Here is a 27,693-nt window from a genome sequence, read left to right as displayed (position 1 = left end):
ACCAACCATCCGATTGTGCGTTGTTTTACAGTGAATTAGTAAATTAGTAAATAATCATCACACGTATTGCCAGTCCATATTCGATTAGCAGTAATTTACTATTGAATCACTTCTCAGCCAGTCTTTGTCTACAAAGTGCTGTTCTAAAGCAGGCCACAGTGCAATTCTCTTTCCTGTGTTTTTTTTTTTTTTAACTAAAATAACAAACATGTTATACTTACCTGCTCTGTAAAATGGCATTGCACAGAGCAGCCCAGATCCTCCTCTTCTGGGGTCCCTCGAAGGCACTCCAGGCTCCTCCTCTTTCCATGGGGGCACCCGTGCTGGCTCGCTCCTGAGCTGCCCTGTCTGCATCCATTAACATGGAACTGGCATCTTGGCCCCGCCCCTGCTGGCTTGACACAGCATTTGATTGACAGCAGTGGAAGACAATGGCTCCCACTGTTATCAATTGGCCCAGGGATTAGGGAAACAGCAGCGAGACTCACTGCTCTCATGCACATTGCTGGATAGGATTGGGCTCAGGTTAGTATAGGGGGGGCTGGGGAGGGGGTTCCTGCAGCACAGAAGGTTTTTCACCTTAATGCATAGAATATATTAAGGTAAAAAACTTTAAGGCTTTAGAACCACTGTAAGATAAATTGTAGTATCTGTTCTTATAATTTTTCAGGAGCAGAACACTGACACCTTGGCCAAGGGGGGATGCATTTGATTGTCTGGTACATGATGTCACATCCTCATCAGCCCTTCTTAAAGTGTTTTGTAAACCTTAGATATGAAATATGAACAAATCATATCCCTCTATAGTGTGTACTTGTCTCAATTTAGAGCACTAAGTGTGATTTCTGTTTGCTGCCTAGTTCCTCGGCCTTGTCACACATAGCTGGTGGGCGGAATTAGGCGACACAGTGGGTAGGCAGGCTAACAACACACACAGCAGGGTAACTTCCCTGTCTTTGCTTGCTGCTTTCCAGAACCAGCTTTAGTTTTGACAGCAGCTCCCTACCGTGTCATTAATCCTGCTACATCTACTGTGTAATATAAAATAGCCTACTACCCACCTGATGTGTGATAATCCCCATGCACTGCCCACCCACCTTGGGGATGTAAGGCACAGACTGGAACTTCCCCGCTGTGTGTGTAAATAGGCTTGCCCTTTAACTAATCAAATAGGAGCTTGGAGGGGGCATGGCAGTACAACTGACCAGAAGAGATACAGTGACACCGTGCATCAACATAATGTCTTGTAAAGACCAGAAGTTAATTATTTGTCGACTGTTTATTTGTAAAACTAAGATTGGAATTTTTCTTCCAGTTTGGATGATGATAGACTTGTTTAAACTGGAACTTCATCTGAGTGCCACAAAGCAAAAATTCCATTTAATTCATTTGTAACCACTACCGCGCCGCCCTATAGCAGAAATACTGCTACAGGGCGGCACGAGTACACAAAATCATATATATGTGATTTTGCAGTTCCGAGTCGGGGTGGGGGGCACGCCTCCATTCACGGCCTTGGCTGTCAATCACCGGGTCCCAGCTGGTGATTGCCCACCAGCATCCGGAGATCGCCAAGTATTACTGACGGAGGAGAGACCTGTGTATAAACAACACAGATCTCTCCCCTGTCAGCTTCTGCACATTTGCTTTGTAGGGCTCTGCATAGCAGAGCCCTACAAAGCAGTGTGCTTACAGTGTAAGGCACACAGTAAAACAGCACCAAGTTAACCCTTTGATTGACCCACATGTTAACCCCTTCCTGCCCAGTGTCATTAGTACAGTGTCAGTGCTTTTAATTAGCACTGATCACTGTATTGTTGTCGCTGGGTACCAAATCAGTTCCCCCCCCAGTGTCAGAATGCTCACCACAGTCCTGCTATAAGTTGCTGATCGCCACCATTACTAGTAGAAAAAAAATAAAAATGAATTCCAGTATATATACTGCCAATTGTAAACGCTATAATTTACACGTAAACCATTTCATTTACACATATTGGGATTTTTTTACATTTAGACATAATTTATGACAATTAGATTTTTAAAATTTTTTTACTGGACATGTTTAATAGCAAAAAGTCAAAAATAGTTTTTTTTTTTTTTTTCAAAATTGTCGGTCCTTTTTTGCTTATAGCGCAAAAAATGCCATTTTAACTACTTGCCGCCCAGCCACTATACATATACGGCGGCAGGGCGGCACTCGCAGGCAAAACCACGTTTTAAAACGTGTGTTTTGTAAACAAATAGGGGGCGCGCGCGAGGTGCGCCGCCGCCCTATCTGTCCCGCGGATCACCGCCGCAGATGTCAGTCGCCGGGTCACAGCCGCTCCTTAGCGGCTATGTCCCGGCGATCGGCGGCAAACAGTGACAGAGAGCACAGCTGCAGTAGCTGTGCTGTCTGTCACTTCCCTGTCAGCTCGAGGATGAGCTGATCGAGAAAGAACAGTTTCTCTTTCTCGATCAGCCTTGTCCCGCCCAGTACACACCCCCGCCCTCTAGTAAAACACTCCCCTCACTCCTATAACCCTTCCCTGCAAAATAAAGTTAACCCCTTCCTCCCCAGTGCCATTAGTACAGTGTCAGTGGTTTTTCTTTTTGCACTGATCACTGTATTAGTGTTTTTGGGGACGTCAGTGACCCCAAGTCAGTACCCCCCAATGTCAGAATGTCTGCCGCAGTCCCGCCATAAGTCGCTGGTCGCTGCCATAAGTCCCTGATCGCCGCCATAATTCGCTGATCGCCGCCATTATTAGTATAAAAAAAACCCTAAAAATCCCAGTATCTTTCCCGCCATTTGTAAACGCTATAACTTTCACGTAAACCAATTAATTTACACGTATTGGGATTTTTTTTTAGCAAAGACATGTCGCAGAAATTTATGACTAAATTAGATTTTTGCATTTTTTTTTTGCTGGACATGTTTTATAACAAAAAGTCCAAAATATTGTTTTTTTTCCTCAAAATTGTCAGCCTTTTTTTTTATAGCGCAAAAAATAAAACCGCACAGGCGATCAAATACCACCGAAAGAAAGCTCAATTTGTGGGAAAAAAAAGGATGTAAATTTCATTTATGTACCGTATTGCATGACAGCGCAATTGTCCGTTAAACTAACGCAGCGCTGTATAGCAGAAAAATGGCGGAAGTTGCAGTATTTATACCATAGTTTGTAGACGCTATAATTTCCACAAAAAGCAAACAAAATACACTTATTGGGATTTTTTTTACCAAAAACATGCAGCAGAATACATTTTGGCCTAAATTTATAACCAACTTTGAGTTTACTATATATTTTTTATAGCTAAAAGTAAAAAATTGTTTTCTTCAAAATTTTTGGCCTTTTTTTGTTTATAGCGTGAAAAATAAAAAGCGCACAGATGATCAAATTACACCGAAAGAAAGCTCTATTTGTGTGAAAAAAAAGACGTAAATTTCGTTTGGGTGCAGCATTGCATGACCGCGCAATTATCAGTTGAATTAGTGCAGCGCCGAGTGGCAAAAAGAGGCCTGGTCATTAAGGGGGGTAAATCCTCTGGAGCTCAAGTGGTTAAAGTGGAAATTACTTGTAATAATCTAATAAAGTGGTAGTAAAGCCACTTTATTTTTTACCGGAAGCAAGACCTGGTGAAGATGGAAGTCTCTACAGCAGTGACAGTGCACTGCTTGAGGGCTTCATTTTAAGGTACGTTTTATATAATGTGCTAGTATGCGGTGCACATTATGCCTTTACCTTGCAGGGGATTTTTTTTGGATGCGGTTTACTACCACTTTGTCATACTCACATTTTTAAAAATATTTTTAAAATTGCTGATACGTCGTTATGTAATCAACATTATTAAAACAATTGTGGACTCTTGCAGAAAAATTTACTAAGGCTGGCAATACAGGATTCATTTTTTTTTTTTTTTTTGTTCACCCACCACATGATGATGTAGATGGAGGACTACCTCCTTCCCGGGACATTGTATTCTGACTGTGGCACCCACTGCTGTCAGAGTACACTGATTGGTTGACTGGAGCAACTGGTCATCAGGATTTTTGGTGACATGTCCCTATCAACAGAAGTAGATTAAATCGACTTTTGTCAAGCGGAGAAGGGCACACACATGTTGAAATTTTGATCAATGTATGGTAATTTTGAGGAGCCAGTAACAAAATCACCCACCTTTTGTGCATTCACCAAAGGTATAATTTGAGAATTCACTTCACAGAAAGGGAAGCAAGAAGATAATCCCACAGCAATGTCATGTGTGATCACCAGAATAAGAAGTGAGGAGAAATATCCCCTAAAGGAACACAGCAATTCCATCCTGACAAAAGAGCTATCCTTTTTTAGCAGAAAAAAAAATCTAAATAATTTAGGTTTGTTTCTGCCCAATGATTAAAAAAATACATTGAATTTCTGAAATAATCTATAAATATACATTTTGCACATATTTTTAAGTATTTTACTGTTTTTATTTTTTTTAATTTTTTTTTTAAGTACAAAGCTAAACTTGGAGTTAAACCTGCTGTGCACAGAAATCAGGAAGTCAAGTAAATTGAGTCAAAACTTTTAAGACTCATTTGAGGATATGGTTGTATGTATGTGTGTTTCCCAAATCTATTATCCACCCTTTAAAAAGACAATATTGATTCCTCAATCACGAAGAGACAGGATCGTGCAGGGCACTGATGCATGACTTGCCCCCACTGACCCTGAAAAGGTACATTCTCTGCAGAAGAAAAGTGTGGAGAAAGAAAAATAATTAGTGGTTTTACAGGTGCGAGCTGCTCGGAAAGATTAGTTACACGGCATGTGTTTAGCTTGGATTTAACAGGGCTAATGGGGATATTAAGAAACTCGAGGGGATAAAATAAAGCCTTATTTAATCAAGACGGTGTCTACCAGGAGCTTGGCGAGTGAAACAATGTGTGCTCTACAATATCGTATAACGTCGCTAAGTGTGTGTCTTCTTTCTGAATGAAACATATTGGAGCTGAGGGGGGCGGTTGGCGGATGCTCGTGAACGGTAATCTATCCTGCCACTGGGCTTTTGTTGATGAAAATGTTTTCTGTCAGTTGTACAGTAGACTGTACAAGGCCTGCTTAATTATTTGTTTCGTTACATGATTCTCTTCCGTGCTGGAGGGCCCTCCAGTGTGGTGGCTGTGAGGGAAGGGCCTGCTTGTAATTTGTCTGTCTTTAAGAAATTGAACCCCCAGGTTACACTTGATAAACATGCTATAGTAATTAACTTTCAAACAGTTTGTAAAAATGTAGATATAACTAGATTTGTCTTTGCTTCTGTATGTACCATGTTCACAATAAAGCTTGTCAGCAAAAGCATGATTCTCTTGGTGCTGTAAGATGTCACTTTTTGCAGGAATCTATCCCTTACTTGACTGTTATAATAGTTTTATTTTATTTATTTATATTTTTTTATTACATTTTTTGTGTGCAAAAGAATAACGTGGCTGCTGTGCAACTTGGATGCAGAATGCAGCTATAAGTGAATACAACAAACCTATGAAAGTAATAAACAGTAGACAAATACTGTTAGTAATAAATGAATGTTTATAAGAGAAAAGGTGGACTCCAAAAAATATACATCACTATTGAATCTGTAAGGTGAAATGAACTGATCTTTTTTGTTTCTCGATCATCTGTTAGGAAGATAATGCAGTTTGATTTTGCACTTGGAACAAATAATTCTACAATGTACAACGAAACACAGGGTCTATTGTAAATTTTCTTATTATTATTACATACATTATTAGGTAGTGCATATTAAAAAGAAATAGAAATGTAATATTTTATAAACCTAGAATTTGTTTCCATTTTCTTTAAATAACAGAAATGTAAATATTTTTCTAAATTTAAATAGGCAGTTTTTAGTTAGGTGTGTGTGTGTGTGTATATATATATATATATATATATACATATATATACATACACATATACGCACACACACACATATATATATATATACACACACTGTATATATATATATACTGTGTATATATATATATATATATATACATATGTATATATATATGTGTGTGTGTGTATATGTGTATGTATATATGTGTATATATATTCTCACACACACACATAGTGGTGGCAAAAATTGTGCACACTCTTGGAAATTTTAATGCTTTGCAACTTTGCAGGCTTATAGGGAATGTTATTTTGCACCAAATGCAAATAAATGTCAATTTAAAGACAATTTAATGATGAATTCAATACAAAAAAAATAAAATATAAGCAGTACAGAAATGCTATGCTTGCTTTTATCTACAAAAGAAAAAAAAATTGTGAAGACTAGGCCTTTTCTGACACTTTTAGTTAGTAAAAATCAGCTTTTTTTCTGTATTGAATTTAGGAATAAATTGTCTTTAAATTTACATATAAACATTTGCATTTCCTAGAAGCCTGCAAAGCTGTATTGTGTGTGTGTATATATACAGTCATGGCCGAAATTGTTGGCACCCTTGATATTTCTCCAGGAAATCATGTATTTCTCACGAAACGTATTGCATTAACACATGTTTTGCTATACACATGTTTATTATTGGGACAAAACAAAAAAAGGGAGGAAAGAAAGCAAATTCGACATAATGTCACACAAACCTCCAAAAATGGGCTGGACAAAAGTATTGGCACCCTTTCACAACTGCGGATAAATAAGAATGTTACAAGCATGTGATGCTCCTGTAAACTCACCTGGGGCAAGTAACAGGTGTGGGCAATATAGAAATCACACCTGAAAGCAGATAAAAAGGAGAGACGTTCACTTAACCTTTGCATTGTGTGTCTGTCTGTGCCACACTAAGCATGGACAACAGAAAGAGGAGACGAGAACTGTCTGAGGACCTGAGAACCAAAATTGTGGCAAAATATCAACAATCTCAAGGTTACAAGTCCATCTCCAGAGAACTAGATTTGCCTTTGTCCACAGTGCGCAACATTATCAAGAAGTTTGCAACCCATGGCACTGTAGCTAATCTCCCTGGTCGTGGACGGATGAGGAAAATTGATGAAAGATTGCAACGCAGAATAGTCCGGATGGTGGATAAGCAGCCCCAAACATGTTCCAAAGACATTCAAGCTGTCCTGCAGGCTCAGGGAGCATCAGTGTCAGCGCGAACTATCCGTCGACATTTAAATGAAATGAAACGCTATGGCAGGAGACCCAGGAGGACCCCACTGCTGACACAGAGACATAAAAAAGCAAGACTACAGTTTGCCAAAATGTACTTGAGTAAGCCAAAAGCCTTCTGGGAAAACGTCTTGTGGACAGATGAGACCAAGATAGAGCTTTTCGGTAAAGCACATCATTCTACTGTTTACCGAAAACGGAATGAGGCCTACAAAGAACAAAACACAGTACCTACGGTAAAATATGGTGGAGGTTCAATGATGTTTTGGGGTTGTTTTGCTGCCTCTGGCACTGGGTGCCTTGACTGTGTGCAAGGCATCATGAAATCTGAGGATTACCAAAGGATTTTGGGTCGCACTGTAGGGCCCAGTGTCAGAAAGCTGGGTTTGCGTCCAAGATCCTGGGTCTTCCAGCAGGACAATGACCCCAAACATACGTCAAAAAGCACTCAGAAATGGATGGCAAAGAAGCGCTGGAGAGTTCTGAAGTGGCCAGCAATGAGCCCAGATCTAAATCCCATTGAACACCTGTGGAGAGATCTTAAAATTGCTGTTGGGAAAAGGTGTCCTTCCAATAAGAGAGACCTGGAGCTGTTTGCAAAGGAAGAGTGGTCCAAAATTCCGGGTGAGAGGTGTCAGAAGCTTATTGATGGTTATAGGAAGCGACTGATTTCAGTTATGTTTTCCAAAGGGTGTGCAACCAAATATTAAGTTAAGGGTGCCAATACTTTTGTCCAGCCCATTTTTGGGGTTTTGTGTGACATTATGTCATATTTGCTTTTCTGCCTCTGTTTTATATTTGTTCCAATACATACAAAGGGAATAAACATGTGTATAGCAAAACATGTGTTAATGCAATACCTTTTTTGTGTGAAATACTTGATTTTCAGGAAAAATATCAAGGGTGCCAACAATTTCGGCCATGACTGTATGTGGTTTTATATGTCAGGTAAAGCCAAGGCAAATGATCACATGGCCTGTAGCTACCAGGAACATTGAGTGTATATCCCATCATTGTAGGTTGCAAAGACTGCTTTCCAGTAGACAAGCCCGATTTGGTAAACTTCTGAAATAATGGAATCAGCAAGAAGCAACCTTGAACATAACTGCTAATTAGGAAGCAAATTTTGCATATGTAGTGAGCAAGAGGGTCTTCCCTCCTGGTAGATATATTATTAGAAACTATAAACAGAAACACGATTTGTAATGCATTTTCCATTAATAAAATGCATATTTATATTACGCTGATCTTTTAGTTGTTAGTAAAACGTGGGCTTTCAGTTCACCTTTAAATCTGTTTGTTTTATCTATTGCTCGATCTCTGTCTAAACTAATCTACCTGTCAATCTATCAATCCATATAGCTCTGCCATATCTATCTATCTATCTATCTATCTATCTATCTATCTATCTATCTATCTATCTATCTATCTATCTATCTATCTATCTATCCAGTATACACTTGCAAACACCATGGAAGGTTGAGTTTCACAGTGTCTTTAAGTTCTTGCAGTGTTGGCATTTATTTCACTCATCTCTGTTTCTCAGGATATTGCTATGTAGGAGAGATAAAACCTTAAAAAAGTGGCAGAGTTTTCACACCATCTTTGAAGATCCACACGAGGACCACACATCTTTCCTCACCCCTCAGATAAATGAACATTTCATGAATGGGGCCTGTGTGCTGTGGGAGGAATAGTAGCTCTTAGTTTTACATGGGATGCTACTGAGTGAAAAGGACCCTTAATATTCACCACATGGCAGCTCCCGTTTAATTGCAGAAGGCCTCGGCTTTTCTGTGCATGTTGTAAATCGTTGACTAATATCTGCTTCAAGGGAACACACCGAGGCCATGCATTTACACTGTGGTAGGCATCTGGAGGCACATTAAATGTTTTTTTTCTTTTTTTTTTTATCCCATGCCATCTTGGGCAATAAATCTAGGTCCTTTTGATGTGCCCATCTTTAGGTTTTAGCTGTGCATATTTTACATATTTCTACATGACTCACTTAATCAAAAGCAGGGAAAAAAAGAATATCTTGTAATTATAACAAGGATTTTTTTTTATCCAGAAAACTAGTCCTATTATCACCTAATTTTAAGATTCCTTGGCAAGGTTGCAACCTTGAATGACTGAGTCCTTCTGTGGAATATGGTTTGAAGGAAAAATGTATTTTACACTCTTTCTGTGTAGTGTTTCAGTCACTTAAACCCACATGCATTTCTGTAATCCCAGTACCAAACAAAACTCTGTATGGAAATTCTAAATTTATGTAGTATGTATATGCTTTCATAGGCTTTTAAAGGCACACTCTGAAAAGTAAACCTTGAAATTTACAAAGGGAGCATGGTCTACTTATTTAGGGCTTCAGTTTTACATCCAGACATTGCTGTAGCGTACTATTCCATTCCACTCCCTCTGTCTGTCATGGAGGACATTTGTCCCCAAACACACCCTCTTCAGACTCTTAAATACTTCTTACCGTTACATTTATCACAGCTACCATTCAGAGTCAGACCTACTATGGTTGTTTAAAACTGATGGGTGATGCATCAACTAGAAAGAGAGAACGTTTTTCATCGGACCAAAAAAAACCACAAACATAAGGCTGGAGCTCCAATTTCAGGTCAAAAGAATAGGTTTGCTTCAAACACCCTTCCTAGAATAAGAAAATATCTGATATTTCTGGGTATGGGGAGGCATGTTCCTAACAAAAAATAGCAGTGTGACAGATGCAGTACTGCTAAAAAAAAAAAAAGTGGTTACTTGAAAACCCAAGCGTAGTAATATCATTCAAAAAACTTTATTCGATCACATGGATCATATAGAGGTTAGACATAGATATGGTAAACAGGTAATAATAAAATCACTTAAAAGCATTCGGCGTCTCCAAGTAAAGTGGTTGTTCAGCAATTGAGGATCCACATAAGGCAATAGAGTTCCTGACTACTAGATCAAAGAATTTTCCATATTTTCCATACAAAATCAGCATAGGGAGATCATTCTTCAAGGACCATTATGGTAATAATCAAAATAAGTAGAATGACTTCCTGAAATGGAAAAACCAAAAAAGAGAGATCATAGTAGGTGGAACTAAGATAGGGTAAATATACTGGGCAAATAGGTCAGCCCAGCAGACACATGGCTAGTGTATATTTAAATCATTACCTTCTCAAAAGCTTGACCATCATTGAAGGATGGATATATGGCCTTCCTGGGTAACCACCCCATATGAAAGTGTATCCACTTTAATAGATGATTCTAAAAAGGTGTATAAATGTGAAACATCAATGACAAAAAGCATATACCTGAATAAAAATAAATAGAGGTAAAAAAACTAAATATTACCATATAGAAGATCAAGAGGACTTAATCCCACTTGAAGTACAATCAGGTCTTGATGAAAAAAGTGAATGCAGGGGTGGGAAGCCAGGTGGTGAATATATACAGTCCAGACTGATATAGCTCAGTCTAAATATACTGTGAAATATATACCCAAAACTGGGTTTCCAAAAATTGCTCAAATGATGAGGAAGTAATGTAATTCCTAGTGGATATATGAGACTATTTTCACATGCCACAGCATATATATATCGTATTGAATACGTATTACTCCAATGGGAGTTCAAAAAATTCCCCCAATTCTGAGGTAAAAATAAGCACAGATTTTTCAGAGGTGTAAAGATATACCACATATACAGATTAGGGCTCAAGCCTCAATATGCTACACGGCTAATAACTTGCCACCGGTGGAAGTATACTGTGACTCAAGATCGCCATGTGCGGGCTGCTTATGATGGTGTATTCATCGTGGTTTCAATGTCTCCTGCCTTTCAAATGTGGAGCTGAAGCAAACCGCTTCTTCCTTCCTCGTGGGCACCGCGCCCTATGGAGACGCCGAGCGTAATGATGTCATCACGTTGACGCGTTTCGTCCGCCAATCACTGCAGACTTCGTCAGAACTGGGAGGGGACTGTTATTCCGTTGCCTTATATAGTGCCCCAACTACATATAACGTATATGTCGCCCTCTTGTGTTGAAAAAGCATCATTACATCTAAAATCAAAAATTATGCAAAAAATATATACTCTATGGTGACATTGCGGGGAGGCCTTTGTTTATCGGGAAAGAGGATCACCTTTAAAGGACATATTTATGTCAGTGATTTTTTAACTCTAATGGCAATGTGGATATATTTTTAAAAAAAATTAAGATAGTTCTCTAACTCAATTCAAAAAAACTTTAAAATTGAGTTCAGTATTTAGTCCATAAGGGACTAGTGTATTAAGAGAATATATCCAATATTTTTCCTTTTGGAGGAGAACTTTATCAAAGTCTCCTCATCTAGCTGAAATATTTAGTTGGAAAATTCCTTTGACTTTTAGGCCCTCAATTTTTCCCCCATGTACTTCTTTAAAGTGTTGAGCAAGTGGATTTTCTCTCTCTTTATTATTTCTATGCTTATTTTCATTTCTAATATCTCTCAGATGTTCGCCAATTCTAGTTCTAAGGGTCCTCTTCGTTTTCCCTATATATTTCTTTTTACATGGGCATTCTATCATATAGATTATCTTATTGCTAGAACAGTTAATAAAATTCCTTATTTTAAATTTCTGGGTTTCATCTGTATTGTAAAATTGGCTGGTCTTATGAACAAACGGGCAAACTTGACAATGTCCACAAGGAAACATCCCGGTTGTACGAGTTTGTTTGTTTAGCCAGTTAGTTTGAGGAATTCTTTGAAACTCTGATTGCACCAGAATATCATTCAAATTTTGAACTCTTTTTGCTACCATATGTGGATTATCTCCTACTATTTGTGCTATTCCCGAGTTTTGAGTTAATATATGCCAGTGGGAATCCAGAGTCTTTCTAACCTCATTCCATTGTTGTCCAAATTTAGTTATAAATCTTACTGGTTGGTTTAGAGCAGTGGTTCTCAACCTTTCTAATGCCGCGACCCCTTAATACAGTTCCTCATGTTGTGGTGACCCCCAACCATAAAATTATTTTCGTTGCTACTTCATAACTGTAATTTTGCAGTGGGAGGACTAGCGCCCTATCACTGATGTCAGTGGGATGAATAGTGTCCCATCGTTGGTATCAGTGGGATGAATAGTGCCCCATCGTTGGTGTCAGTGGGAGGAATAGTGTCCCATCGTTGGTGTCAGTGGGAGGAATAGTGCCCCATCGTTGGTGTCAGTGGGAGGAATAGTGCCCCATCGTTGGTATCAGTGGGAGGAATAGTGCCCCATCATTGGCATTAGTGGGAGGAATAGTGTCCCATCATTGGTATCAGTGGGAGGAATAGTGCCCCATCATTGGTATCAGTGGGAGGAATAGTGCCCCATCATTGGTATCAGTGGGAGGAATAGTGCCCCATCATTGGTGTCAGTGGAAGGAATAGTGCCCCATCATTGGTGTCAGTGGGAGGAATAGTGCCCCATCATTGGTGTCAGTGGGAGGAATAGTGCTCCATCATTGGTGTCAGTGGGAGGAATAGTGCCCCATCATTGGTGTCAGTGGGGGGAATAGTGCCCCATCATTGGTGTCAGTGGGAGGAATAGTGCCCCATCATTGGTGTCAGTGGGAGGAATAGTGCCCCATCATTGGTGTCAGTGGGAGGAATAGTGCCCCATCTTTGGTGTCAGTGGGGGGAATAGTGCCCCATCATTGGCATCAGTGGGAAGAATAGTGTACAATCATTGGCGTCAGTGGGAGGAATAGTGCCCCATCATTGGCGTCAGTGGGAGGAATAGTGCCCAATCATTGGTGTCAGTGGGAGGAATAGTGCCCCATTGTGGGTGTCAGTGGGAGGAATAGTGCCCCACTGTGGGTGTCATTGGGAGGAATAGTGCCTCATCTTTGGTGTCAGTGGGAGGAATAGTGCCCCATCATTGGTGTCAGTGGGAGGAATAGTGCCCCATCATTGGTGTCAGTGGGAGGAATAGTGCCCCATCATTGGTATCAGTGGGAGGAATAGTGCCCCATCATTGGTGTCAGTGGGAGGAATAGTGCCCCATCATTGGTGTCAGTGGGAGGAATAGTGCCCCATCATTGGTGTCAGTGGGAGGAATAGTGCCCCATTGTGGGTGTCAGTGGGAGGAATAGTGCCCCATTGTGGGTGTCAGTGGGAGGAATAGTGCCCCATTGTGGGTGTCATTGGGAGTAATAGTGCCTCATCATTGGTGTCAGTGGGAGGAATAGTGCCCCATCATTGGTGTCAGTGGGAGGAATAGTGCCCCATCATTGGTGTCAGTGGGAGGAATAGTGCCCCATCATTGGTGTCAGTGGGAGGAATAGTGCCCCATCATTGGTATCAGTGGGAGGAATAGTGCCCCATCGTTGGTGTCAGTGGGAGGAATAGTGCCCCATCGTTGGTGTCAGTGGGATGAATAGTGCCCCATCGTTGGTGTCAGTGGGAGGAATAGTGCCCCATCGTTGGTGTCAGTGGGAGGAATAGTGCCCCATCGTTGGTGTCAGTGGGAGGAATAGTGCCCCATCGTTGGTGTCAGTGGGAGGAATAGTGCCCCATCGTTGGTGTCAGTGGGAGGAATAGTGCCCCATCGTTGGTGTCAGTGGGTGGAGGAATAGTGCCCCATCGTTGGTGTCAGTGGGTGGAGGAATAGTGCCCCATCGTTGGTGTCAGTGGGTGGAGGAATAGTGCCCCATCGTTGGTATTAGTGACACAAATGATGGGGCACTATTCCTTCCACTGACACCAATGATACTTACCTTGCTGACCCCTGCTCCAGCCTGGGCTCGCTCTCTCCCTCTCCCATTTACAGCCTGCATACCTGGCTGCAGCAGCAAAATTTGCACTTACCTGTCAGCTGTCTTCCTTCTCTGGCCTCTCTCTTCACTCGTTCCTGCAGCTCCCTCGATCTTCTTCGATCTCCGCGCGCTGCCGCTCGGCTCCTCCTCTCCAAGCTCCACCTCCTCGCCGGTGATTGGCCGCCTGTGTGCCTCTCCTGAGCTACAATTCCGGTGGCCAATCAGCGGCGAGGAGGCGGAGCTGTTGAGTGATCCCGGAGGTGTGGCCAGGTGACAGGGGCAGCATATCATCCCGCCCACAGATCGCCTGAGACAGGAGCGGTGTCTCGGTTCCTAAGACCATCGGAAATATGTGTTTTCCGATGGTCTTAGGCGACCCCTGTGAAATGGTCGTTCGACCCCCAAAGGGGTTGCGACCCCCAGGTTGAGAACCGCTGGTTTAGAGGATTGTCATCCATTTTAGTTTTAGAATTAGAAATTAATTCATTTCTTGTTTTATAGGAAGCTCTACGTCTTGCTCTTCTCAGAGTCCTATGTGAGTATCCCCTTTCTTTAAATCTAATATAAATAATTATGGGGAGGCATGTTACTCACTTTATGTCATAGTAAATGATATCAATGTACGTGCTGTTGAGTTTGCATTTTGTATCCTAAACAATTCTTCTGGTAGTTGTGGCTGCAATATTTCTTGGTCCACATGTACTTGGATTGGTATCAATTTTCCACATCTTAATAAGTGATTTAACAGTACTGACTGTCATATTCAAGGCTTTGAATATCTTTTTATATCTTTTTCCATCTTTATAAAGTTCCATGACCTCGTTACGCAGGTCTTTTGATAGTTCTTTTGTGATCCCCATGGCTCAGTATCTAGCCTTGCCAGTACATTCATGTGAGAGCTAACAAACTCATCGACTATTTATGCACAGACACTAATTGCAATTTAAAAAGCCACAATGTGGGAAATTAACTCTTAATTGCCATTTTAACCCCTGTGTGTAACCTTGTATTTATGTATGTATCAAAACCAAACATTCAAAGGTATGTGAACTTTGACAGATCACTACTCCAGCCTGCTGCCAGTGTCACGTGATCACAGTGACAAATCACAGCATATTACATGACAGTTGTAAACAATGAATGGTTTCCTTTGATGCCATTCACTGCTTACAACTGTGCTGTGAGCTGTGGTTGGTCACAGTGATCAAATGTACAGACTGGGCCAATCACAGCCCATCTGTAGCCCATGGCCAGTCGCAGCTGATCACAACAAAAACTATTGAATGAATCCATTTCATTCAGTAAAAATGCTTGCTTATACCAGTGTAATTTGTTGGTAAAAGTAATCATAATGTGTAAAAAAAAAAAAAACAACTCCTGACCACTTGCTCAGAGTAGTACAGTGTTACTATGGTAACATTGTATTGCTCTGGCCACAGGAGTAGAGAAAAAATTGAAAAATGTAATAACATTTTTTTTTTAGAAATAAATATATATTTTCCATACTGTCACCAGCCAGTGCTCCTGATGCTTGAGTTTGGTTTGTGAGGTGTGGTTGGGTTTGAGTGAGATCAAACTGTTCGCTGAAATTTCCTGGTGGGCATCTTGGATCCATGGAGTCCAAGTTTTAAGGAATTGGGTGTCTGAGAATATACTAGCCAGTTTTTCATTTATTAAAAAGAAATCGAGGTGGCAATGAACTTCTGCGAAGGGTATGAACTGCTGTTTCCAGGCTTTCACTATGGTTTGTTTAGCCGCAAATACATAGGAGTGGCTAGTTTAAATTTGTGTTTAGATATACCCGGAGGCTTTGCGTGTAAGAGAGTATACCAAGGGTTTCTTGGGAAGGGGTAAGTGAGTAATGATTTAAGTTATTTGAGAGTTTTTGACCAAAATTGGGAAATCATAGGGCATGTCCACCATATATGTAAGACATTGCCTGGTGCGTTACAGCCACAAAAGCAAATGTTGGGGGCTGATGGGTGGAGAAAAACTAGGTTGGATGGGACAAGATACCATCTTTTCCATCGTGAGAACATTGATGGAACATGAGGTCAAAGTTGACCATATGTGCAATCAGCATGCACGATCTTTAGTGTCTTTGAGATTCCTTTTCCATCTGGAGACGTAAGTGTGGTTGTTTGGGTTCTGTAGGTTAGTTATTTGTGAGTACAGGATTGAAATACATTTAAGAGAAAGAGGCGTCCAGTGGCAGAAGTGTTTAAACAGCGATAATTGTGTGGTGGGGTCTTTATTAATGAGAACCGAATTACCCAATGTTTGAGCTGTAGATAGTGGAAAGGTTTTGTAGGGGGGGCCTGGTGTTTGTCCCTTAGTTCTGCTCAAGTGTGAACTGAGCCACCCGTATGGAATGAATTGATACGATGGAAGTTGTGGGAGGTCCACCAATGAAATGAGGAAGGGGATTCGAGGCCAGGCGGGAACAGAGGATTACCCACAAAGGGGAGTTATGGTAAGTGAGGAGAGATTAGTCCACTGGAGCATTGTGTGGTGTCCCATATGCGCAATGAGTGGGCCATAAGGGGGCTGATAAATGTGGGTCTGGATTTTGATGGGAGCGATAAGAGCGAAGAGAGGGAGATTGGGTGGCAGGAATGCGCTTCTAAAGCTACCCATATGAGGGCTTGTTGTGCTGCATACAAAGAGGTTAAGGGTTCGATTTGAGCCGCCACATAATACTTACAGAAGTTAGTAACCCCCAAGCCTCCCTGTTTTCGGTGTGTGAGCATGGTGCGTTATGTGACCCGAGATCTCTTGTTGGCCTAGATAAAGTGTAAAATGTGATTTTGAAAAGATTTCAGGGCATAAGGGGGGATTGGGACTGGGAGAGTGCGAAAGAAGTACAAAAGTTTAGGGGGATGGTCAATTTTACTGCATTTATTCTACCTATCTATGAGAGGGGTTGGTGTGACTAGGTGGTAAGGAGATTTTAAAGGGAGCGGAAAGCTGAAATGTCATTGGCCTCGTATAGAGTATAGTAAGAATTCGTAAGGTTAATCCCCAGTTATTCTAGATGTGTGGGGGCCAGGTAAAATTGTAGTTTTGTATTAGCAAGTTTATGTCCGTTGCAGGGAGATAAACAATAAGGACTGAAGTTTTGTCTTTGTTTACTACTAGACCTGATATATTGGGAAATCTAGTTATAATGGAGCAGAGGGTAGATAAGGAGGTGTGAGGTTGAGTCAAAGTTAGAAGTAGGTCATCAGCAAATGCGCTAACTTTGAAAGTTTGGTGGGAAAGTGAGACTCCATTGATATCCGGGTTGGATCTTATGAGATGAAGGCAAAGGTTCCAGGGCTAAAACAAAAAGTATTGGGAAAAGAGGGCATCCCTGACGCGTTCCCTTTTGAATCTTTGAATAGGGAAGTGGAGGATTGTCTGGAGAGATAACGGACCGTGGCAGAGGGTTCACGGTAGAGAGCCTTCACCCAGGATATGAAGATGGGTGGGAAGCCCCATTTTTCCAGAGTGTATTACATGTATTCCCAAGAGAGCGAAACAATTGCTTTGTGTATGTCCAGGCTCAGGATCATGCCAGGAGTTTTGTGTTGTCGTAGCAGGTGGATTAAATGGATAACTCTACGAGTGTTGTCTGAAGCCTGTCAGAGGGCGATGAAGCCCCCTTGATCTTAATTCAACTTAACTTAGTTAATTCGAGTGGCGAGGATTTTTCCAATATTTTGATATCGACATTTAATAATGAAATAGGTCTGAAGTTGTGGGGGTCTTGAGGGTCCTTTCCAGATTTTGGGATCATAACTATTTGGGCTACCGTGGTCGATGAGTGGCGGTCTAAATGGGAGTGTAAGTGGTTAAAAAAATTAGTCAAATGGAGGGCCAGGAAGTCGGCAAATTTTTTTATAGTTAAGTGCTGAGAAACCATCAGGACCAGGGGATTTTTGACTCTGGAGTGTTTTTATTGCTGCAAGGACCTCTGGAACAATTATATCAGTTTTTAGTTTATCGACTATGAAGGTAGATAATTTGGGGAGATGAATATTTTGGAAGAGGTCATCTACCGACTCTGTGTTGAGAGGTTGCTGGGCTTGATATACTGTAACTTGGTCAATACATTGCCGAAAGTGTCCACGATTTTGGAGGGGTTTGCGGTAATGATTTTGTTAGGTAGAGGTAATCTGATCAGGTTGGAATTTTGGGTATGGGCCTTGAGAAGATTAGCCAGCATCAGGCCTGGTTTGTTGGTGCAAGTGTGATAGTTATGTCTGGACCATCTAAGTTGTTTTTAGGCCTTGTCATCAAGAAAGGAGGTTAAGTTCAACTCTAGTAGCTTCTAATTGTTTATGCAAAGAGGTAGAGTGGGATTGTTTAAATTGGGTTTCTAGTTGCGACAAGCGGGATAAGAGTGTCACTCTAGCTTCCCTAAATAATAGTGCAGCGCTAAACCATAAATCTAAAATAAATATATATATATAAATAAATACAAAATAAATATATATCATATAAAAGTGCAACCGTGCAAATACAGTATTAATTCAATAAAGTGTAACACGTGTATTCCCTCCGGGAATAATCAAAGTGACCAAGTGATCAAATATATTCAATAAAGTGCAATACGTGTATTCCCTACGGGAATGATCAAAGTGACCAAGTGATCAGAGCAAACATTATATCACAATACACTCTAATACAAATCTCCACTTCTTGTGAACATGTCCATATATATATAGTGTCCAATACACAATCTTCATGCAGGTGATATCAAGTGTCCACACTGTGTGTATCCAAAAATAGCTGCAATGGCCCCTCACCTCCTTACATAGACCCTACAGGGTCAGCTCGCTTTGGGAAAAGACACCACTCAGGTGTATCACAGGATCCTCCCCAGCGATGTATACTCTATCAACAGCTTCCTCTCCGGTTCATGTATAAACAGAAGACTCTCATAGTGTAAAACCGCAATTTATTATATACACTGTATACAGAGATATCCACTCACATAAATATTCATCTTTCATATGGCTCCTATACCTCATGCTATGCCTGCCTTGCATGGGTATTAGATATAGGGGTTTCAAATATGGCCGCCACACCGGAAATGACGACACCGCGCTCCCAGAATCCTCCTCGTCTACCGCGCGTTGCGTCACACTAATCACGTGACTTCCTCAGGGTAAAAAAATGTTTTTTTACCCTGAGGAAGTCATGTGATTAGCGTGATGCAACGCGCGGTACATGAGGAGGATTCTGGGAGCGCGGTGACGTCATTTCCGGCGTGGCGGTCATATTTGAAACCCCTATATCTAATACCCATGCAAGGCAGGCATAGCATGAGGTATAGGAGCCATATGAAAGATGAATAATCATGTGAGTGGATATCTCTGTATCCCCTGCAGTATCAAATATTGGCCCGTAAGGTCTGCAATTTCTAAGAAGCATGTGAAGGGGGGCGTTTTTGTGAAAAGCCACAAGGACGCCTCTCCGTTTCTCCTCAAAAGTTGCCTGGAACACCTGAGGATAATTTTTTTGAAAATATTTAGGGAGGGAGGATGTGGAGAATCGGGTCTCCTCTAGCCCTATGATGTGAGCTCGAAGTGAAGCATAGTAGGTAAAGGAACATTTACGTTTCCATGGAGAATTAAAGCCCTGTACATTGTGGGATATGATGGTGAATTTGGATGTAGCCATCATGGTGGATAGAGTGTGAAGTAGTTCTGGAAACCAGAGATGAACGTATGTTTAGTATCATTTTAAACATTGATAGAATTAAAAAAATGGAACTGAGCAATTGAAAGTACTCTATAATACCCTTTTTAAATGTGAGTGATTTTTTCTTTCTGTAAACTGGCCATTTGTCATCATTAGGGTTTTAAGCGTGCTTTAAAGGGCTTATATTGTCATATACTGTATTTTTTGCTCCATAAGACGCACCTGACCATAAGACGTGCCTAGGTTTTAGAGGAGAAAAACAAGAAAAAAAATATTCTGAACCAATGGACTGCAGACATAGTACAGGAGATGACCAGAGACTGCAGACAAATTACAGGAGATGACCAGAGACTGCAGACAAATTACAGGAGATGACCAGAGACTGCGGACACAGTACAGGAGGTGACCAGAGACTGCGGACACAGTACAGGAGATGACCAGAGACTGCGGACACAGTACAGGAGATGACCAGAGACCGCGGACACAGTACAGGAGATGACCAGAGACTGCGGACACAGTACAGGAGATGACCAGAGACTGCGGACACAGTACAGGAGATGACCAGAGACTGCGGACACAGTACAGGGGATGACCAGAGACTGCGGACACAGTACAGGAGATGACCAGAAACTGAAGACACAGTACAGGGGATGACCAAGAGACTGCAGATAGTACAGGGGATGATCAAGAGACTGCAGACAGTACAGGGGATGACCAGAGACTGCAGACAGTACAGGGGATGACCAAGAGACTGCAGACAGTACAGGGGATGACCAAGAGACTGCAGACAGTACAGAGGCTGACCAGAGACTGTGGGCCTTTGGGGAGGGAGGGGGAGCGGGTACCTGAATTTGACAGGCACCAGCTCCCACTTCCGCGGAGTTGTCTTCCCTTTAGTGTGGGCACCCGGCTGTGACAGATGCCAGCGCGGGAAGACTGTACAGCGCTGGACCGAGGAACAGGTAAGGTCCTGCTACAGAGAAGAGCTGAGTGGCCGGCCTGGTATTCTGACACGGTGGCGGTGGCAGAAATACCGGACCAGCCGTTCCATATTCGCTCCATAAGATGTACTGACATTCCCCCCCCCCTTTTTTTGGGGGGAAAAAGTGCATCTTATGGAGTGAAAAATACTGTAAATACTTACTCATCATCAAAATGAAATGACTCCTAAAATGTCTTTGTTGGTTTTTGGTGAAGGGGAAAAGTGGGCTAAAGTTACTACTTTTGTTAGTTTTCTTTTTCTGTTTGGCTTTGTTGGGGAGGTTTCCATCCACTTTGATATCCCTTCAGTTTATGTTGTTCTGACAACAGATGTTTCCCTCACTTTCTGGACCTTGACAACTTTTGTTGGGTCAAAAAGAGAGGTCAAAGTTCCCTAGTGTAGATATAGACAGGAGTAGAAATCCACACTTTAGTTAGAGCTACTTAAAAGAGATGTCCATTCTTCCTTTTTTGTTTGTGACGTATGAGGATCTATCTTCCATAAGAGCTTGGTTGGACATCTAGTTGTAATTCCAGATTTCACATTGAGGTTTAGCTCTTGATATTGCAAATGTTTTGTTTCATAACGCACAATTACAGAAAGATGTAATAAAACAGAAATGTATAAAATTATGTAATAATTGAATTTTTTTTTTAATTGTAACAAGTGTTAGTGTCTACATTTGTCAAAAAATCTGTCTCTTCTATTTATCAGCACAGCAGCAATAAGTCAGGACTAGCTGCTAGTCAGGCTCTGCTAAAATGAGCAAGTGTTAGCTGAGAACAAACTTGCTGACAGGAGAAAAGAGTTGACCATCTCTCAATAGGCTAGAGTTGTGTTTTTGATCAACCTATAGGTTGCTGTAGGTGAGCTCATGGATGTTCCAAAAATGGTTACACAGAATACATAATTCTTTGGCAGGTAAAACAGTTCCTTTTTTGTAAATTTTTAAAAAAAAATCTTTTTATTCAAGTTTTCACGAACAAAACAACCAACATAGTGTACATAACAAAGCCTTGAGGCAGTCCCCAGCTCGAAGTTTAAGTCTAACACAGAACTACTAACAGAACATTTACTATCAAACAGTTGCTAACACCTCTGCTGGATCCACTACAAACATAGACACATGGGGGTTTATTTACTAAAGCTGGAGAGTGCAAAATCAGACTCACTTCTGCATAGCCGTTAAAGGATTGCCACGCGTGAATCACGCCCACTGCACATTATTTTTTGCATGAAGAGTGGAGTGGGAAGACCACCACAAAGTTTTGCATTTTTATTGATTGTTTGGACTTTTTTGTTTTTGAATATTGGTTCACTTACTTTGAGCATTGTACGTTTTTGCCACTGTATTGGACCTTTTTTGAATATTGGTTCACTTACTTTGAGCACTGTACGTTGTTAGCCACTATATTGTTTTATGAGTATATTTGTCACTTATTGCACTGTATATTCCCTATGAGGGATTACACGCATGACACTACCATTTTAATCATATATAATTTGAGGGGGTATATATTGAGTTTATGTATTTCATTCACTGGATACTTTTATGTATTATTTATTAGCGCTGCACTGTTTATTTAATTGTTTATTCGCTTACTTTGGGTATAAGTTTAGTGCCAGCAGCTTTCTCTGAGGCTAGGATTCCATATAAGCGCAGGAGGTCTTTTGTAATATTTTGTTCCTTATTCCTTGTGATCAGCTTCCGGCTTGTGGCACAGAGCATCCCGGGATCAGGAGAAAAGGCTCTGCAATACTGTGTAAGCAAGAGCATCCTGGCATCAGTCAGGGTTCACCCCTGAACAATAAGGAGGTTAGGGTTTAACCATAGTAAATGTCACCAGATTCATATGTAAAGAGCAGGTTGTGAGCCAGATGGCACTCATAGGCATTCCAGTAGATGGACATTTCAGACTCAAAATGCCCACGTAGGGCCTGGAGCAATAAGAACAGGACCTAATGGAGGCTGCATAAGTAGGAGTAATCATTTAAGTTTCCAGAGCCAGTCATCAACTTCCTCTGGGGAGTCAAAAAAAATCCCACAGAGCCTCAATGTGGAACCCTGAGGTGACTTAGAGCATGCTTTAAGGCAGGGCTTAAAATTTCAAGTCCTTAGCTACTAGCAGGCCTTAAGAGTTACTCGCCAGCAGTTGTCCCACCCAACCCCTACCCTTCCCCGCCCCTAAACACGCCCTCATAAATTATCTCATGAAATGACACTGCGAAATGTTTTATGCAGAATAAATATAAACAACAACATATTTAATAATATTAATAAAGCAATGTAAACACCTCCTCCATCCCATGTCTTTCTCCTTCTCCAGTCCCATCTCCCCCATCCCATGTTGTCCTCTACCAGTCCCCCATTTACCATCAGAGTTCCCTTTTACCATCAGAGCCCCCCCCCCCCCCTCCGTACCATCAGTGTTCCCCTGTACCATCATAGTTCCCCTGTACCATCATAGTCCCCCTGTACCATCATAGTCCCCCTGTACCATCATAGTCCCCCTGTACCATCAGAGTCCCCCTGTACCATCAGAGTCCCCCTGTACCATCAGAGTCCCCCTGTACCATCAGAGTCCCCCTGTACCATCAGAGTCCCCCTGTACCATCACAGTTCCCCTTTACCATCAAATCCCCCCTGTACCATCAGAGTTCCCATGTAACATCAGAGCCCTCCTTTACCATCAAAGTCTCCTTGTATCATCAAAGTCCCCCTTTACCATCAGACTCCCCCTTTACCATCAGACTCCCCCTTTACCATCAGATTCCCCCTTTACCATCAGAGCCCCCCTTTACCATCAGAGCCCCCACTTACAGAAAGAGCCCTCCAGCTGTGCTGGAACTATGCATGGCGGGGAAGGAGAGGAGGAAAGCAGAGAACAGGTGTGGCTTGACCGAGAAGGCAGAGAGGAGTAAAAAAGGAGACTGAAGCAGAATAGAACATCTACACTGGAGAGGAGGGGAGAGATTGTCGAGGAAGAAAGTGCAGCTGCAGCCAGAGCAAAGAGATCTAACCTGTCAGATGGGAACCAGCTTTTCAGGTTGGTGTGGCAGCACCCTGTACACAGTGCCGACCCGCATATGTTCCCCTTAGTGAGAGACCTGGAAGCACTTGAAACTGAGGCTGAGGGAGGAGAGCAAAACACTGAGGGTGAGCGGGGAGAGGAATGGGGGAATGGTGAGGGTGATTGGTGCACAGGTCTGGGACATGGAGCACCGTGGTCTGTCTACCCAGCTGCCTCTGCTGCCTTATAGTGGCTCCGGCTTTACCAGTGACTTGCCCCGACATTATTTCCACTCGCCAAATGCGAGCAAGTGAGTGGAAATGTTAAGCCCTGCTGTAAGGGATATCCCGGGAGCAGAATTTCTTGCGCACCTCTGTAAAGGTCTTCTATTTTTTCTGTAGATCTGTGGAGAAATCTGGGAAGAGATGTACAGTAGAGTTCAAGTATGGTAGAGTGGAATGTTTTCTGGCCTCTGCAAGGACGCAATCCCAGTCCCTGAAATTAAAAAAATGAATCGGGAAGAGACGAGGGGATGCCCCTGGCACACGCTTCCCGGTGGGCACCCTATGGGCGCGTTCCACTACATACGTCAGGGAGACCTCAACCAGGCCCAATAACTCCTTAAAAAAAGTCTCCACAAATTCTGCAGGCCTGTTCCCTTCAGCCCCTTCTGGCAAACCGAGCTCCCTTACGTTATTGCAGTAAAGCTGATTTTCAGCATCATCAGATTTTGCCACTAGTGTTTGTACTGTGTTCTGGAGGGATTGTAGGAGGTGGGAATGTTGAGAAGTGGTATCCTCCGTGACTGAGATGTGGGACTCCGTTTCCGTTAGCCTACCCCGGATCTTATCCAAATCATGGCGGATAAGGTTGCATTCCTCCTCTAAATGATCTATTCTCACCAATAAAGAGGTCTGACTTTGCTCTATCGCCTGTAGGATGACCTCCGTATCTGTGCACTGTGATGAGGAGGGGAGCGGCGCAGCCCGCTCCGCTTCCACAGCCAAGTCCGTGTCTGCCAGCAGGGCCTGCAGCCAAGATGGCATTGGGACACGAGGCCGCCGGCCCGCCCTGTTGCTTAGCTGGTGTCTGGGTAGCTGAGCGGCTTTTGGAGGGCATGTGAGGGTGAGCCCTGTAGTCAGCGGAGAGTCCAGTCCCACATTAGGGTAGATACGTTCCTAGTGTCAATATACAGGGAGAGGATTTTGTAGGAGTCCCAGGAGCTGCTCACTCAGACGTATGTCCCGTTCTACATCCTGCCACGCGCACCCCCGTAAAACAGTTCTTTAGTATGTTTTTGTAACCTCACTTTGAAAGAGAAGTATGGACCTTTTCTTTCAAAATCATACTTACCTAGATGGCTGGAGCATTGATCCGATGCTGCATCCGTCCCCTGTTGGCTCTAAGGGTGAGAACTGAGCAATTAGACACAGCTGATCGTTCAGTTATCCCTGCTGCTCTGAGCAGTGAGCGGTAAATGTCAGTCACCGCTGTCTGCTCTACCCCTGCCAGTGCTCACTGGAGCGCTGGGCTGTGGAGGTGGCGGGAGCAGCTGGCTCAGGTTCTCAGCACCTCGTTGAGATTCTGAGACAGGTGCCTGTCCAGGCTCCTGGCTGAATCCTGACCACATGGTTGTGATCCTTCCTCAGCCTGGACCAGCTGTGTGATGTCAGCCAGCAGTGGGCTTTGGCCCCCTGTTGGCTGAAAATGGGTCACAGGAATGCAGAACGAACTTCACTCTGTTGATCCTCAGGAGAAGTACAGCTAAATGAGCTTTGTCTGTACTTCTCCTGTAATGAATGTTTGACTGTGGGTGGTGTATACACTCTGTGATGTTTGATGATCTTAAAAAAAAGATCTTAGCTGGATATCCTCTTTAAAAGCATACCATGACTTTGTAGCTGTTTCTTAGGCCCCTTTCACATGGGCATTCCATTCAGGCCCGCCTGTCAGTTTTTAAGGTAGACCTGTAGAGTCTGTTTACACCTGGCTGCCCATTGAGCATAACAGGCTCTGCCGTGCCAGCTCTGGAGAAATTGAGCGAACTTGGATGTGTCATCCGTCCACTCTGCTCTGATTAGCAGGGGATCAGTGAACAGATCCCCTACTAATCAAAACGGAAATTATCCCTTGTGAAAGGGGACATATTTGCTGCCTTCAGGCTTTCTACTGGCATTGTGTTGATTACATGGCAACCCCACATAGAACATAAAAGAGTATTTCCCTTAGAGGGAAATTGTATACACAATGCCATTTGTTGACTTTAGAGTTTTCCTCTAAATGCACAGCCAAATCAAGAAAATAATTTACATTCATAGTTATGACCAGAAATATGGGACTTGTTGACCTCCATATCCAACATGGGTATAGGAGAAGAGTATTCTATGTACTTTAAAACAACAAATGAATAAAGAAAAATACAAGCCTTTCTTAATTCAGGTCTCCTGAATTGTTTATCCTGAAGCCATAAAATTGATTTGGTTGTTAATGGCATTCGCAGGCATTTTTTTCTTTCAATTGTAACATTTTCTAAATGTATCAAATGGTGTTATCGATGTTAGCACTGATGTCGTTCTGGACTGAGGTTGGGGGTTTTTAACCCATCCATATTGGAACCTGCATAGATTTTGTATGCTTGGTCCATGTTTGGTTGAATTTCCCCCTATGATTTGAAAATAGTTGGGTGGGTATTTTTTGCCTGTGCTTTTATTGTACCTACTTGATTGAGTTATTTTCTATGTGATAGGTATCTTAGGACTGATGTATAAATGGTTTTGTTTACTTTTATAAAAAGCACAATAAATGCTGACATGCCATAAATACCTGAAACATCATTATTACTTTGTCATTTTCCTTTTCTACTTTTTTTTTATTTTGCTGCTTCATGTTTCCTCTAATATGTATTACATTGTACACTGATCAAAAAAATTAAAGGAGCACTTTTTAATCAGAGTATAGCATCAAGTCAATTAAACTCCTGTGATGTTGATCTGGTCAGTTAAGTAGCAGAGGGGGTTGCTAATCAGTTTCAGCTGCTTTGGTGTTAATTAAATTAACACAAGGTGCACTAGATTGGCAACAATGAGACAACCCCCAAAACAGGAATGGTTTTACAGGTGGAGGCCACTGACATTTTTTTCCCTACTCATCTTTTTTAATTTTTTTTTTCACTAGTTTTGCATTTGGCTAGGGTCAGTGTCACTACTGATAGCATGAGGCAATACATGGACCCTACAGAGCTTGCACAGGCAATCCAACTCCTCCAGGATCGCACATCAATACGTGCCATTGCCAGAAGGTTTGCTGTGCCTCCAGCACAGTCTCAAGAGCATGGAGGAGATTCTACGAGAGCTGGACAGAGCCGTAGAAGGTCCTTAACCCATTAGCAGGAGACTGGTATCTGCTCCTTTGTGCAAGGAGGAACAGGATGACCACTGCTAGAGCCCTACAAAATGACCTCTAGCAGGCCACTGGTGTGACTGTTTCTGACTAAACAATCAGAAACAGACTTCATGAGGGTGGCCTGAGGGCCCAACATCCTCTTGTGGGCCCTGTGCTCACTGCCCAGCACCATAGAGCTCAATTGGCATTTGCCATTGAGCACCACAATTGGCAGGTCCGTCACTGGCGCCCTTTGCTTTTCACAGATAAGAGCAGGTTCACCCTGAGCACATGTGACAAGATGTGAAAGGGTCTGGAGAAGCCATGGAGAACATTATGCTTACTGCAACATCGTTCAGCATGACCATTTTGGTGGTGGGTCAGTGATGGTCTGGGGAGGCATATTCATGGAGTGATGCACAGACCACTACAGGCTAGACAATTGCACCCTGACATTAGGCTACGCTGGTGCAGTGGGTCCTGGGTTCCTCCTGGTGTATGACAATGCCTAGCCTCATGTGGCGAGAGTATGCAGGCAGTTCCTGGAGGATGAAGGAATTGATACCATTGAATGATCCCCACACTCGTCTGACCTAAATCCAATAGAACACCTTTGGGATATCATGTTTCGGTCCATCCGACCCCACCAGGTTGCACCTCAGACTGTCCAGGAGCTCAGTGATGCCCTGGTCCAGATCTGGGAGGAAATCCCCCAGGACA

At 42.3% G+C, this 27,693-nt stretch overlaps 1 protein-coding gene across 3 annotated transcripts in view; it reads left to right on the top strand.

Annotated features, from left to right (window-relative positions):
- SUPT3H (SPT3 homolog, SAGA and STAGA complex component) overlaps positions 1 to 27,693 on the top strand; it is a 692,202-nt gene that overhangs the window by 234,587 nt on the left and 429,922 nt on the right. The gene's annotated exons all lie outside the window — the stretch shown is intronic.

The sequence above is a fragment of the Staurois parvus genome, unplaced genomic scaffold (assembly GCF_062004578.1).
Source record: "Staurois parvus isolate SC_StPar_1 unplaced genomic scaffold, SC_StPar_1.0 ptg000390l, whole genome shotgun sequence".
Taxonomy (NCBI): Eukaryota; Metazoa; Chordata; class Amphibia; order Anura; family Ranidae; genus Staurois; species Staurois parvus.
This window is presented reverse-complemented; position numbering and strand designations above follow the sequence as displayed.